This window comes from Pteropus medius, unplaced genomic scaffold (assembly GCF_902729225.1).
Source record: "Pteropus medius unplaced genomic scaffold, Ma_sr-lr_union100, whole genome shotgun sequence".
Lineage (NCBI taxonomy): Eukaryota > Metazoa > Chordata > Mammalia > Chiroptera > Pteropodidae > Pteropus > Pteropus medius.
In genome coordinates, this window is record NW_024347788.1 from 9,315,150 (window position 1) to 9,330,512 (window position 15,363).

At 37.9% G+C, this 15,363-nt stretch overlaps 1 long non-coding RNA gene across 1 annotated transcript; it reads left to right on the top strand.

Annotated features, from left to right (window-relative positions):
- The first annotated feature begins 732 nt into the window (after positions 1 to 732).
- Positions 733 to 9,326, top strand: LOC120614389 (uncharacterized). The gene is made up of 2 exons (XR_005655960.1): positions 733 to 8,974; positions 9,248 to 9,326. It is a non-coding gene; the product is annotated as an uncharacterized LOC120614389 (long non-coding RNA).
- The last annotated feature ends 6,037 nt before the right edge of the window (positions 9,327 to 15,363 follow it).

The following is a 15,363-nucleotide window of genomic DNA, read 5'->3' on the forward strand; positions in this document are numbered from 1 at the left end:
TGCAGAGTTTTGATCGACGTCTAGTTGTCAATTCAACATGTCACCTTTAGGTTTCTCTATAAACGTTCTCCCTCGTTCCATCTCACAAAAATTGTCATCATTCTCCTATATCACTGAATAGAAATGCACCCTCAATATCTCATGTATATCCTGTATCAAAGCTATCATATACAGGTGCTTTTTCTGTGGTCTCCCCAACTAAGCCCAGAAAGCAGGACTACCTTTTTTTTTTTAACTTTAAATCGCTAATGTGGAGCTCCGTGCCAGGTTCAAAATTTAGGTGCTCACAAATGTTTAAAGCGATATGGTAAAAATCAAATACATTTGAAAAGATACTTGTCTTATGCTATCAATGAATTAATACGTGAATGGTTGTACGTTTGTATAACTATGACCATTCGTGTATTTTACAAAAATAATTTCTTTTTTAATACCCCCCAAAGTTTGTTTCAAATGATATGCCTATAATGGCTGCCATCCATTGTAGAAATGCAAATCTAGCATGGTTTTTAAACAGTTTTTGAATGGAAAGTACAAACTATCCTAACCAAGTGAAACTGCAATGTCATGTAGATGGACAGAATTTTTTTCTTTTTTCCTTTTTTCTTTTTTTTTTTTTTTTTTTTTTTTGACCACAGTGTGAAAGAAAATGCTCTTGATCTTTCAAAATGGGGCCTTAGGGCAAGGTTTTAAATTACCCTAAACAACAGTTGAGCACCCTTGAGGCACCTAAACACACCCCCCCCAATGATCCTGCTGATATGGTTAGAGCAGAAGAAACACAAGTAACAAAGGCTCACCCAAAGTTGACCGAATGAGTTGTTGAATAACCCTATAAAAGCAGACACTCCATCTAATAACCAGGAGTAAATGGTATTGTGGTTTTTTCGCTGTTATGGTGTTGGGGTGGGTATATTATTTCTCTTGAAAGAAAGTTTTGTTAAAAAAAAAAAAAACTTCCAGGATAACATTAAGGTATAAGACAATATGGTCTTTTCAAATGTATTTCATTTTTGTCTGCTCTATCACTTTCAAATTCCTGTTTCAGCTATATCCCATTCGACTAAGATAAAGAGCAACTTTGCGGTTATGGAAACTTGAGTAGGAAAAACATCTATGTGTGTATGTGTGTATGCATGTACACACACTCAAAACAAGCAGAAACAAACAAGTCTTATCATGGTACTACCTTTTAATTTAAAAAGTCTGGATTTTTTTTACATTAATATTCAATCCCTACTGCTATGTATAATGAAGTCATAAATCTTTTGAACCCAATACTTAGGTTATCCTTTGCCTCTTGAAAGACTGAATTTCACCTGTTACATTTGGAAAGTGCAGCCCTGAATTACTCACTCCTGACTAAAAGATTAATTTGTAGTGCAGTATTCACTTAAATCTAGTTATTGGGACATTGCAAACCAGCATGTAGATTTGGTTGTATCTAGTGTTTTTTCTACCATAAAATAGAAAATTTGCTGACCATTATAACAAATTACCTATTTATGAGAACTGCGAGATAGGCCAGTATTTAAAGCCAAGTAATTCTCAACAAGTAACGCCCTCAAGAACCAGGAGGTAATACACTGAGAATGACTGAGTGGCAAAGAGAAACATGCAGAAAACATGCCACTGTCCCACTCCAGTAATTATTCTGGCTAACAAGCCCTTCAGTCATACAATATTCTTATCTGGAACTCTTAAATGTCATCTTTTTTAAAAAGTCAAATTTTTTTAACATGATGTTGAAGAACAAAAATTCGAAAGATCTAATTGTTTTGACCAAGCAGTTCACGAGTCAGGCATCATCTCATGCAGGAAGTAGAGAGGTTCTCCGAGAAGGTACACAGTATGGAAGGTTTTAAAGGCAGAAACCAGGTGGGACAGTTATAAGCAAAAGGAAAAGCAGTATTGTTTCAGGCAAGGTTGCCTTCCCGTAGGAGAAGGAGGGCTTCTTATCAGGCAGATGGCCTCAACTTCCTTGGGGTGGCGGGGGTGGAATAGAGATGATCACATGACAGATTACCTCGTTGGTACAGACCAGAAAATTACAGACTAGCCCATTAAGATTATATTCCCGGACAAGGCTGAAGCTGCAATTAGGTCGTATATGGAGGCTAAGTTCGGTGTCAGTGGGCTCTAGCACAAGTGACTCCATTTTGGGCCTTTGGTTTTCTTTAACAGTGAATTCTACAAATATGAAAAAGTCACACGTTTTGACATATGAAGTAACTTATACACGGGCATACTGCAGCAAGTTCATAAATCAATTCACTCTCTAAAAAAATGTTTTAAATGAAACCAGTAGCATGTGCCATTTGACTTTTGTAATAGCACAAAATGCTTATTTTGGAACTTTTCACAAATTTCAATGAGTATAGGTTAGCTTATACCTGATTAATATACTTTTAAATATTTGTTAAATTGTTGATATCAGTATGTTTCTAATCAGCTAAATCATTTTATATCCTCAAAGGAGATACACTTATAAAACAAAAAAGTACAAAAATTTGAATTTATAGTTCAGAAGGCACACTGATACACATTAGCTCATTGAAATGTGTCCTTGGAGAAAGGAGGCATTTTCATTCTCATTTTAGAAGTAGGTGATCATAGACGGGATAAAGAACTTGTCCAAGGTTTAGCCCTAAATCTTGGTACTCAGGTCCTCTTAATTTCAGATGCCATGCCTTTGTGTTGAGGGATTTTTCTGAAAAAGCAGTCTGAACTCTAGGGACTAGTAACTCTCATGGAAATTAATGAGTGTTCTTTTAATGCTTTGGAATGCGGAGGAAGACACGCTGCACACGCACTGATTTTTACAGCATTTCTTCTACATGAAGAGGATGAAAGACTTGTTCTCTGTTTGAACCAATACAGATGTTACAGATTCTTCCACAGTCTGTCTCTTCTGACTTAACGAATGTGTTAGTTTGGAGAATTTTCTCACAACTTAAATCGTTTCCGACTTCTGCTACAGAACTGTGAAGTGACATCGAAAAAAAAGAAATAATTTGTTAATTTAGATTTGTTTTAAAGGCCATAACCCTCCAAACCTCCCCCAGATGATAGCTGGTATTTATTTAAAGGTGACTCTATACTACATTGTTCTAAATGCTTTAAGTGTTTTATCTCATTTGATACAACTATATAAAGTAGGAACTATAATCACCCCATTTTACAAACGAAGAAAGTGAGGTACAGAGAGGTTGAGGTCTTACGACTTGGCAGGAAGTGGGGCTAAGATGCAAATCCCTGGGCTGCAAACACCCCTCCACTGCTCCTCCAAGACATGTTGTTAAATCAGTCTCCTGCCAATTCTAGCTCTCAAATTTCTATAGAATATTCATGTTTTGACTTTTTCTAATTAGACGTCTCCAAAGAATCTAGGAGAACCATTTTCTCCTGATGGAGAGACAATCTCGTGAAGAATGTACATTTTAGAGACTCCTCTGTGGCCACATAGGAATTGGACATAAATGAACAGAACGAGGATTTGATCAATCAGATGATCCTTCACTGATCAAAAACAGATGTCGAATGCTTGGAATGAAAACATAAATCACACGTAATTGAAGAACACTATCTATATAGGACAAGATAAATGTTTTCCCCTTTTAGCAATTAGCTTTTATTGAACATGAGAGCCCATAGAATAATCTAGTCTTTCCAACATGTTCTAAGGACCAATTTGTATTTGTACATCTTTTTGCATACTTAAAGTTACAGAAATAAACACATTTGTCATATTTTTTGTATCATAATTTTAAAAAGACCTCATATTTGACCATACATGAACCAAAACAAGGTCAAGAAGTACAAACAAATCATAGGAGCCATTATTTGTATTTAAAGATTAAGTTCAGGAAGACTTAGGTATCTCAAGTCTCAAAGCTCAAGGGAAAAGAAATGGTTGAAGTCATTCCTTAGATCGGAATTTTCCTTTGGTCATTCATTTCTCCCTCTGCTCTGACTAAACTTTTAGGAGAAGAAACTTGATAAAATAGTTTTTAGTAACTTATACTTAAACTGACATTTACAGTTAACTTCATTGTAGAAGAAAAACAGGAAATCATTAGTCTTAAAGGCCAAAACCTTTTCTGATTTTAATACCTTAAAAAAGAAAATCTTGGATGCACACAAGCCAAAGACAAGCTAAACTGGAGCCAGAAGCACAAGATAAAATCCTGTTACTATCAAAAAGAAAACAAGATGTTAATATCATGACAGAACATTAAAAGCAATAGTACTGTTTATATGTGGAAGGTGTTTACAGAATCTTTCTCTATCAATGATAAAATTAGGATGATCAATGAGGGAATGTGGGAATTTCAAAGAAAAGCATGAGATGGAATTTAGGAGGAAAAGCCCAGCAAAATTGATTTGTTTTATTCCATGTAATATATGAACACTTGTCAAAATGAAGAAAATTAAATATATGACTACTGAGCCTCTTCACTGAGTTAAATATAAACTTAATTGCAAAAATGCCAACAAACTTTTCCGTCAAAACTTGGAAGAGGAGGTCCAGGTGCTTTCTTGCCCCGTTATTTATAGACAGGAATGGGATCGCATGAAAATGCCAAATCAGTTGTGTAATTTTGATCTTTTCAAACGTTTCTAAACACCCTCTTTATTCAATTCATACAAAAATGATGTTAAATTACACCCCACCAAAACATGTTTTGAATAAAATACGGTAATACTCTGTGTTACGCCAATGTTGATCCCAAGTTATTTGATAAATAACAAGAGTTTTGAAAGGAATATCTCCAATGAAAGCATCTTGATAAAAGAGCTATGTTTTCTTTATCCTGTCAGCAGGTGACAGGAACTCAGTTAAGTACTCATAAAGAATTTTTTTAAACCTCACATTATGTAATAATATTGTCAACATAATTCATCACATGAACTTTACTACTGGACTTTTCACAAGATATTTCTGAGGAATATTAAGTTCAGAAATTGTGACATTAGGGAACAAGCTCATTATTAAAGTTTTGGTCGAGGGCATGCAACAGTATTAAATTTCCTTTTCTGCTCTTTACTTGATCTCTGTAAAAATCTCCTTGCCCAACCCAAGCTGATAACAACTGGCTGGCTACCATATTTCATGGAAGATCATGCCCAAAGCATTTTTTTTGGAAGGAGCAATGTTCAGAGAAAATGGTACGGAGATATGAGTCGAATCTGTATCTCCTTCTGTGATAGTTTTGCGAATGTTTAGAGACAGCGCATTACGTGAAATACCGATTAGACCTGGAATCCTTAGCTTTTGTGGGTTCTGCAAATGCGTTCCTTACATCCTGGCTTAAGATATGGAGAATTCAGGTGCTTCTTCCAGTCAGATGAGCTCCAGAACTATTTTCTAAGAAACTTGTCATGACTGGTCACAGAATTCATACCTATGATGAATAGATAATTTCATGTAAAGTAATCTATTTTTTTAAAAGTTTGACTTAGTTAATATGTCTAAAAACTTTATGATCGGTTAAATTTTCATGTTTAAGTAGTAATATCAAATGAGGGTTCTGCTATTATTTTTCATTTCTCCCCACATGAAACATTTTTTCCTCTTATTTCTGATTGAGAAAGGTAGCAGGATCCACCCCAAAATATGCCGCTTTGGTATATTGATGATGTTGAGCTGTAGGTACTTTTTAAAAAGCAAGTGCTAGGAGAGACTTTCTCTGAACTCTCCTTATCTTCCCAAGGACAGATCCTCCAGAAGGAGCCCAAATGGCATAAATCCTTGCCCAGGAGTTTTATGAACCAGAAAAGATTGACTCATCACGGAAGAGGAAACTGCAGGTTGACACCGCACTCAGACAAACTTGGTCACAAACTGTCCTACCTCCCATCTGTTCTTCTAAAGGCCCATTCATCTTTCCTTAAAATCATTTACTCTCCCTTAAGAGGCCTGTGTTCCCCTCCCCTTCCCTTTTAAGATGGTACTGAATCCTGAATTCTAAGCCACTTTGGAGAGTGACTCGTTTTTCCTGGGCAACTCCTATAGATGCATTAGGTACACAGGTTAATAAGCTTCTGCTTGTTTTTTTCTCTTCTCAATCTGTCTTTTATTACAAAGGTCTCAGCTAAGAACTCAGAAGGGTAGAGGGAAAGTTATTTTTCCTCTCCTACGATTGTCAGTATAATAAAACCCACTTTCTATTATATAACAACTAAGATTAGACTAAAGAAGATACCATGTTGATTATCATGGATATGGTTTTACATTAAGTACATAGTGTTTATTTAGCACAATACGCAAGTGTTCAATAAGTTCTTTGTTAACGATAATGACTCCGTAGCTGAGTTTATTCCCAGTAAATACATAGTAATTGGCTGAAAGTAGGACTTCTTTAGGCCGCCCCTTTCTTTAGGAGATTCGGGCCTCAGATGCTCTCAGATCTGTAGGATTTTCAGGGCAGGCAAAGCATCATTCCCATCTGGCTCTGCATTACTACTGTAAAGAGAATAGTCTTTGGCACTGTTTCCAGTGATTCTGTTCTAATAAGACATTAACTTAACATTTGTCTTATTACTTACTAATTAGTTGTACCAGATGAGTCATTCACTGAAGACTCAAGACTTAACATATTTTCAAATAGCTTTGATCTACACGTCCAAATTTTTTTTGGAATGCTCAGTAGATTTTGTGATGGACAGCATTTCCCACCCCTCTTTTCTTCCCTTCCCATTCGCTGCTCCACCCTCCCCCTCCTTCCATTCTCGTTTCCCTCTCCATACCTCAGAACTTGAAATTACGACCATTCTTCACTTTGACGAAACTTCTAAATCATAATATTTCATGCTCTTCTTTGTGACAATTGTGCAGCAACCGTTAATTAATAATCCCACTTTATTCCGTTTATCCTAAGTACATGACGAGTTGTATTTCATGAATAGTTCTGTACAAAAACAGAGTATAAAAACAAATAGAAGAACATCTTCTTTTTTAATTTAAATTTTTGAACAAAGAACTTTCAGCATTTCACAAATACATATTAACAACCATGGCTGCTCTCATCTGAGTTATGTTGCTGATATTTTTACCTCATTAGGTTAAATTATGTTTTCCCTGAAAAGTACTTTGAGTAGAATTAACTAAAAGTATATGATAATTTGCGGGTGCTGTATTGGTAAGGACTAGAAGACGAGAAATGTGGGATTTTGTTCTCCTTAGAAGAACTAGGAACAGGAAAGATAAGATCGGTCCAACTTCAAGGTTATTAATTGAATATCTACTGCCTGTTCTTTAGGAGTCAAAATTGCCTCTACGATTGTCTTTCATAGATCAAAGAAGGCACAAAAGCAGTCAGCCTCCCCCCAAACCTCATCCCCAGCCCCAAGGTGTATTTCCAGAGCCTCCTTGCAAACGAAGGACAAAGGGAAAGCGGCAGGTCAGCAATTGGGTTCCTGTTTCACCAGAGACACATTTCCTCCAGGTAAAAGGTAACCCAGAGACTGCGAATCATCGCAAACGCCTCTTAATCCATCAATCACATATAAGCACAATACGGATCTTTGGAAATTAGGTAAGAATAATTTTAACGTGACATGAGAGCAGCAACATAGTTGAAAAACCCGTGCCGTCTCACTGATGCGCACATCTGCTGGGGGCGAACATATGGTAGTGGCCTGTACAGATGTAAAACCTACAGTTATGGCTCCTTAGTATGATAATTGATTCTGACGAAGTGCATGAGTTTTGCTGGTTGTCTTAATTTTCCATTGTTGGGTTTCTGTTTGTTTTTCAATGGCGAACATTGAGAGGAGAAAAAGACCCTGCGTGTAAGTACATCAAACGATAGCGCTAATAAGACCAGGGAAATACAGCAAACATAGCAGAAAGCAGGGGCAACAGTACCCTCAAGGATTCTTTGAGGCTACTTGTTCCCTCATAAGCATCATAACAGCAAACAACCATGCATAGAATAAAATTATGTTTAACATTCGCCAGCTTTATTCCATGGCAGCCCATTGTCTGTACATGATAGGATATCTCATAAGGGGAAAGACTAGAAAGTGGGTTTTCTCTCTACAAATAAGTAACAGTAATAAGTCATCAGCTCTACCTTTAAAGTACTAAAATGGAGTTTTCGTCTAGAGCTCTAAACTAGGGACCGTTTTAAAAGCTTAAGCTTGCTTGTCCTGTTCGGGAAAGGCTCCCATTACACTGACCTGGCCACGGCCATCCCCATGATGCAGGACAGGGCGGCTTCCTCGAGCAGGGAAGACCAAGCCCTGCACTGACACAGAAGAGGGTCCTTTGGCGGAGGCTGTAGAAAGAATCCAAACACGCCAAAGCTGGAATTAAAAAGGGACGTTTATTAGAGAAAGGGGTAACACTCCACGATCTGAGCGTGGTCTCCTCTGAGAGAGAGCCTAAGAGACTCAGAGGGACAGAGACAATGGAGAGAGACAGAGTGAAGGCACTGAGAGGGTCGGAGAGAAAGACACCTAGAGGGACAGAGAAAAAGACATTGAGAAGGATCCGGACTGTTTGGGGAATTCCGTTTACGTATCATTCTTCCGTTCCTGTGAGTTAGTTTAAATACTTTGTTTACCCATTTCCTTTGATATGGACATACAGTGAGGAAGGGGAAAGGGAAGAGTATGCAGCATGAAAAGGTAAGAGCATGTAGCATGAAAGGCCTGCTGGCAGTCCCCGGCCTGTAATCCACAGGTTCTCTATGGTTCTAGCCATAGGGAATGAACGATTTTATTTTGTATAGGCGCCACTTAAAGACTGTTTTTCCTGCTTCCCCTTCACAGGTGTGGGGAATGGGCTGTTAGCATCCCACCGGAAACCTTCCTTGGTTCTGCAGGTGTCCTCGTGGCCTGGCTGCAGGGCTGCTCAGCACATTGCAGTCTCTGAATGTGGCTTATTTAACACTAGTTCTCTCGCTTCCTCTCTACAGAGCCCGAAGTCTCCTGCACAGACTGAATTGCATCTGGATCAGTGTTTCAGGTACAAGCACCAGCTCACTATCTGCGTGTAAATTTCCCAGGGGCAGTTTGCGTTCCCCGGGCCATCCTGAAGCAGTCAGATCTCTCATCCGCACATGACAATGTGTGTAAAAAGGATGTGAAATCACTTAGAATGTGATCTAGATTTAAAAAAAAAAAAATTTAGGTGGCAAATCCAGTGAGGGGGAAAATCCATTAAATTTAATTCAAAATCTGTTATTCTTTATCCACTCTTTCGGAAGAATTTCACCATTGCTTTCTTCTACTATCACAGATAAGGAAGAATCGAATGCTGTCATTTCGATGAGGTCTCTTTGCCCACAAACGTTTATTAAAGACTTTCCTAAATTGTAGCTCATTTTTAATGTAGAACAGAAAACTCAGCTTACACCTACATACCCCATAACAGAACATTCTAGAATAATTATAATATACATTTCAGTAGATATACTTCACTTATACAACCAGCAGAAATGAGAGAAAATCAGATTATCAAAGAATAATAGGGTCAGTGGTAGGGCACGTACTTAGCTAAGAAAACAGTAATATTCAGAATTCTTCAAAGGCTGCATGGGAATAAAATTGAAAATTGACTCAGAGCTCTCGGGTGCCCGTGGTTGGCTGGAGAGCAGCTGGGAGAGGCTCCTGGAAGACGGACCATTTTCTTACCAAACCTCTTTGCATTTAAGGGACCCGCCTTTGTCTGACTTTGCTCCCTAATTTTGGGGGGGGGTTGGGTGGAGTTGGTCAGGAAGGCACACCTTCTTCAAACAAAAAGGAAACCCAGACGTCCAGAACCTGGTCTCCTGAACATTATTTTATATCATTACTGTCTTCCCCTGAGGCCTAAGCTGCTTTTCTAACGACGGTGACCCTAACGTAGAGTTGAGTGGTCTGAACGACAGATACGGTCAGAACTACACTCTGAAGTTTCTTTCATCAAATGTACATTAAGGACTTATTTCCTCTATCATCAGGGGCTTATTTTCTATAAAATTCTTAGTACTCAAATGATGCAGTTCAAATGAAAAATGCAACCCTATTGGTACAACATTGTCAATTATTCAGCAAGAATTCACTAATAAGCACTGTACATTGCATGTGTCAAATATCTGATATGTCTTAGCCTGACTTTCTCCAAAATAAGAGACAGGGCTTGCATGCGGGAAGTTTATTTGAAAAGAAGAATGTGGCAGAGAGGCGGGAATCCCAGCAGTGAGGGCGGAGGGGGTAAAACCGGGCAGGAGAGAAAACCAACGCCAAACTGAGTCATCGAGTTCGCTGTCACGGGGGAGGCTTCAAACACGCTTTGCAGGGGACAAAAAAATAGAGTTAACATTTATCGCCTGACTTCCATCCCCATTGGTCAAGGGTGGTCCAGTGAACATTACATCTACTGCCCGCTCCCCACGTTTTTGCACACGCGTCAGTGCAGAGCCCAATGGGCTCCACATCCGCGCGTCACTGCCCCGTCGCACAAGCCACGCGAGGCCTCTGGAGTCAGCGGTTGGGTAAGAGGACTAGGCAGAAGCGTTGATCACGGTACTTCAGAACTGATCGACACAGGGAGGATTAGAATACGATTTTCTAATTCCGATCAAATATTTTTAATTGGTATTTTATAGAGTCATTTAGATTTACCAGGAATAACCTCATGAACACTGTGGAGAACACAGTGAGATCTCACTAATGCAGACGGCATTAACCATCATGATTCGTGGACTGAGGGTAAATTTATATTGGTACTACCTATTTAAAAAAAAAAAAAAAGATATGCTTAGAGATTAAATGTGTAAACCTGACTCCAAAGAGCATTTTTAAAGCTTTATCTTCACCATCACCTCTGTACGGACAATTATATGTTGGCAGTTACCCCTGAAACCGGCCTTAGCAAACATCCAGCAATCAACTGCTGAAAGAATTAAAATTTTACATTGTAGTTACAAAGCAACTTAATTCATTAATTAAGTGATAGGTCTTCTCTGATCCACTACTAGATTGTTCTAGTCCTGTGCGCACTTTAAATTCATGAAAGTGTACTTTAGAGAATCAGTCTTTCTGCAAATCAGATATTTCTCTACATCTAAATGCTTCCAGGAAGTCTGAATCAATGATGCTTCTCTTGATAAAACAATAAGGAAAATCTAAGGATCTACTGGCTGCTTCACACATTATTCTAATAGACATCTTACATCTCAGATGTCTCTTCAAATTGAGATTGCGTGTTTTCATCTGACCAAAATTGTTTAATCTATGTCTTTTTTTTAACAGCTGAGGTATCATTTATATACCATAAAAGTCACCTGTTTTAAGCGTAGAATTCAACGAATTTTAATATATTTACGAGGTTGTACAGCCATCACTGTAATCTAAGAACTTTTCCATCACCTTGAAAAGAAGCCACATGTCCATTTATAGTCACTCATCATTCCCGCTTCAAACCCTCGTCTCTACTCATCTACTTTGTCTCTCTATAGTTTCGCTTTTTAAGGTATTTTATATAATGAGCGTGACGCGTTTGAGGATCATTCATTCCTAGATTTTTCACAACCAACATATACGGTTGTTCCATACGTTGTCTCTTAGTCATCTTATTTCAGTTTCAAGGCGAAATCTCTGCCGTATACAATGTTAAAGCCATTTAAAGAACTATAGAATCATGTCTGCGAAATTTAAATGGGCGTTGCTAACAAAGAAAAATCTCTTTTTTATACTTTTATTATTTGACAATTATAAAAATAACAGGCTCAACCTATTAAAATACTGAAAATATGTAACTACAGAAAAGTATACAATTTTATCTTAATTTTACAATAAAGTAAAGCCACTCGATCCATTCTAATGTTGCGTTTACTTTTTAAACGTCTTTTTTTTTCAGCTTTCAAATCATTTGAAGTTAGAAGAATATATTATATATAAATGTTCATGCCCTGCCTTTGAGAAAAAAGCATTACATCATTTTTCCATGATATGAAAATTCCTCAGAATCACCACTGTTGATGGATACATAACAGCCCATCATCTAGAATTACCATTTGTTTGATAAATAAATCCTGTTATTACCCATTTAAATTATTTCCATATTTTATTATTATAAAAATGTAATAGTAAATATGTTTAGGCATAATATTTCTCCACATATGTGATTGTTTCCTTAGAATAAATTGCTGGAAGTATAAATACCTATCATTATTGGATTAAGGGGTAGGTATAAACTTTTAAATATTGACAAATTGCTTTTAAAAAATGTAACCAGCCTTCAAGAGGGTCCCCAATGATCCCTGCCTCCTGGTCTTCATACCCTTAGAGTCTCCACCCACATTTTACCAAGATGGGCCTGGGCAACCAAAGGAATACACCAGAATGATGGTGTTCCACCTGCAAGGTTAGGTTATCAAAGGCACTGTTTTTGACTACTTCAGACAGTTCATTTGAGTGGAATCAAATGGTATGTCTTCTTTTGCTATTGGCTTTTTTCACTTAGTATAATGTCCTCAAGTTTCATCCATGTTGTACCACGTGACAAGATTTCCTTTTTCCCCTTGTATGTACAGCAGATCCTCAAATAATGTCATTTTGCTCAATATCGTTTCTTTATAATGTTGATGATTTGCCATAGGAACTTAACTTGCATATACATTTTGAACCCAACTAAATGAACCTTTGCCTGTTTCATTTCAACTAAATTTTTTTTACTATACCAAAATAAATGTTGACAGTTATCACTCTGGGTGGCAATATTATGAGTGATTAAAAAGAACTATGTATCTTTCATGTTTTCCACAATGGATATGAATTGTTTTTTGCCAGACCAGGGTCAAAGCCGAAACTCAGAATTGAGGCCAAAGGGACAGTTTTGCTGAAAGGGTGCCTGCCGCTGCCAATGGCTTTCCATCCATACAAAGACTTCCCTTGACGGCCCTGGCTTGAGGCAGCTGCTTCTGTGGGCAGCTGGTAGGTATGAGTGGAGTACGTGGGGCATGGGAGCACGTGGCAGAGAGGAGAAGTCCAAGGGAGAAGTCTGGCAGTCTGGTTCCCTGGGGAGAGACCAGAGCTCTCTAGTCTGCAGTTAGAAGCAGTGCTATCTCACTGGGAGTAGAATGGAAATAACATCTGGATCCAGATAGAAACCGAATATCTGATATCTATATTGTCTAATTCACTCTCCAGCCAGAGGTTCATTCCTATGAACTAGGATATTTGAGCAAGTTCTGGTCTTTTAATTCAGATTAATAGTGTAATATTTTATATACTTTTCGGCATCTCTTTCCGTCAATTTTCCCAATCAGTAGGGGCCTAATAATATTCTTCCACTTTCTCATTAAGGTGTCATGAAGATTTAGAAATAAATGTCTCCCATTAACCTTGTCCCTTAGAATGTGGCGTTTTGCCACGAATTACGTTGCCTTTCTAGGTTACAAGGACATGTGTGTGCATGTGCGCATACCTTTTCCTTTCTCTTTTCCTTTGAACTCCTCAGACTTTATGCCATTATTCTTCTTTCTGGTAAATGAGACAGAAGAACTGAACTCCTGTCATCTTGAAAGGTTTGCTTAATGATCATCCCAGGTGAACACACATGGTCTTAGCTAAGAAGCATGACGGATGTGACCATGATAAATGAGGCAGACCATAAGACTGCCTCATTTATCAATTATTAAAGAGTCATTTCATAGAACAATGTTTTCAGTCACTTTTCAATAGAATTGAAGGCTAAGCAATTATAAGAAAAGCATAGGACCCTTAGGTTTTAACGAAGGGCCATCTAACCACCTGACATCATAACCCATGTGACTTTCCCCCCAAGCTAAATTTTCTCACGCAGAGCAAAAAGCGATACCATTTCTTGTGGCAAATAAACATAAAGAAAAGACGTATTTTATCAGAGCCGATATCTAGAGCTCAGTTCTTGTCCATTAAATCATATTCTCTCATATCCAGCCTCAGGCTTCTCATGACTTTTTGAACTAATAGACTGAACAGCTGACTAAAGTTGAGATAATACAGTTCTGCTAATACATAATTCTTATATGAGTCCCTTATCATCCAATTTAGTTTGGCACAATTTATGACTCTGCATGCCAATTTCTGGAATATAAAATTATTGTAAGATGTTTCATATTTGAGGGTGGAGAGACTAGGGACTGATAAAATAGGAAGGCAATAGTTAAGTTCTACAATATATACTGTGGGTCCTTTTCATTCATACTCATCACATCTGATATTTGCACATTGCAAACATTGCGGTGCCTTTCATGTGCATAGCTTGAGAAAAGAGCAGTGGATCTCTACTATTGAGGTGGCGTGGGGTCATCTTCGAGCCACTAAGCTATGATCCAACAAAACCAGCATCTCCAGCTGAATTGGGATGAAAACCTAATTCAGCCTTCTGTCTTGAATCACTCACCCAGTAATGCGGAACCGGTGTAAGTGGGCTGTTTTGAAGTCTGGCATGTCATGACTAGCTGCACGTGTGGACAATGGCCATTCCACCCAAGGACGGCTCTCTTAGTGGGGATAGCTTAGGGTGCTTCATGTCGTGACCTATTGTAAAGACAAAGAGCCATTCCACTCCCACATGACAGTAGGGTTAAATCATGGGTGCTTACCTTTCGAAATATTTAGACATTTGGTTAAATTATGTTTATTATTCTAGTATGTGAATTGTCTGGTATGTGAGGATGAGCTTTCAGAATGAGATCATTTAGGATTCCTGGTCATACCATATATTGGTAACAAGCTATTCTCTATGGAGATGTTTGTTCGATGTTGAAAACATGCAAAACTTAGCATCTTTGGTAAAATAGAAGAATAACGGTTTTTTATTCAACTTAAATGATTCTTTTATGAAGGAAAAAAAAGACAACAAGAAACTCAGTTTGAAACTAGACTTTTTTCCAATATAAGAGTTAAGATTTTCTCATTTAGCCTTTGGGATTGCTCATCTCTTTGTGGACAGCTTTGTATCTCATTTCCAGTACAGATGTCTATTGCCTTGAAGCTTTTCACAAAGAATTTAATCCTTGGCAGTGAAAAGAAAGAATCCCGAGGGGCAAATCTGGCGGAGGGCACCAAGGGGAAAGATTCACCAAGTTGAAGGAGGTCGATTTGAATTGAAAAATCCTTTAGTCACGCCAAAGATGTGAAACTATCAAAGACACAAAGATCTTACATAGTAAAAACAGAGGTAAACCTCTGCCTTGCAGGAAACATTCTCTTTTTAGTACTCCAAATTGTGGTGTCAGTGTTATCCGTTTTTGTTGTTGTTGTTGTTTTGTTTGTTTGTTTTTGTTTTGTTTTTTAGGCGAGGCAACCCTTGGTTGACCTCACAGATTGCAAGGATCTTGTCAGTTTACAATCCCTTATTTTTTATTTTTATTTTATTTTTTA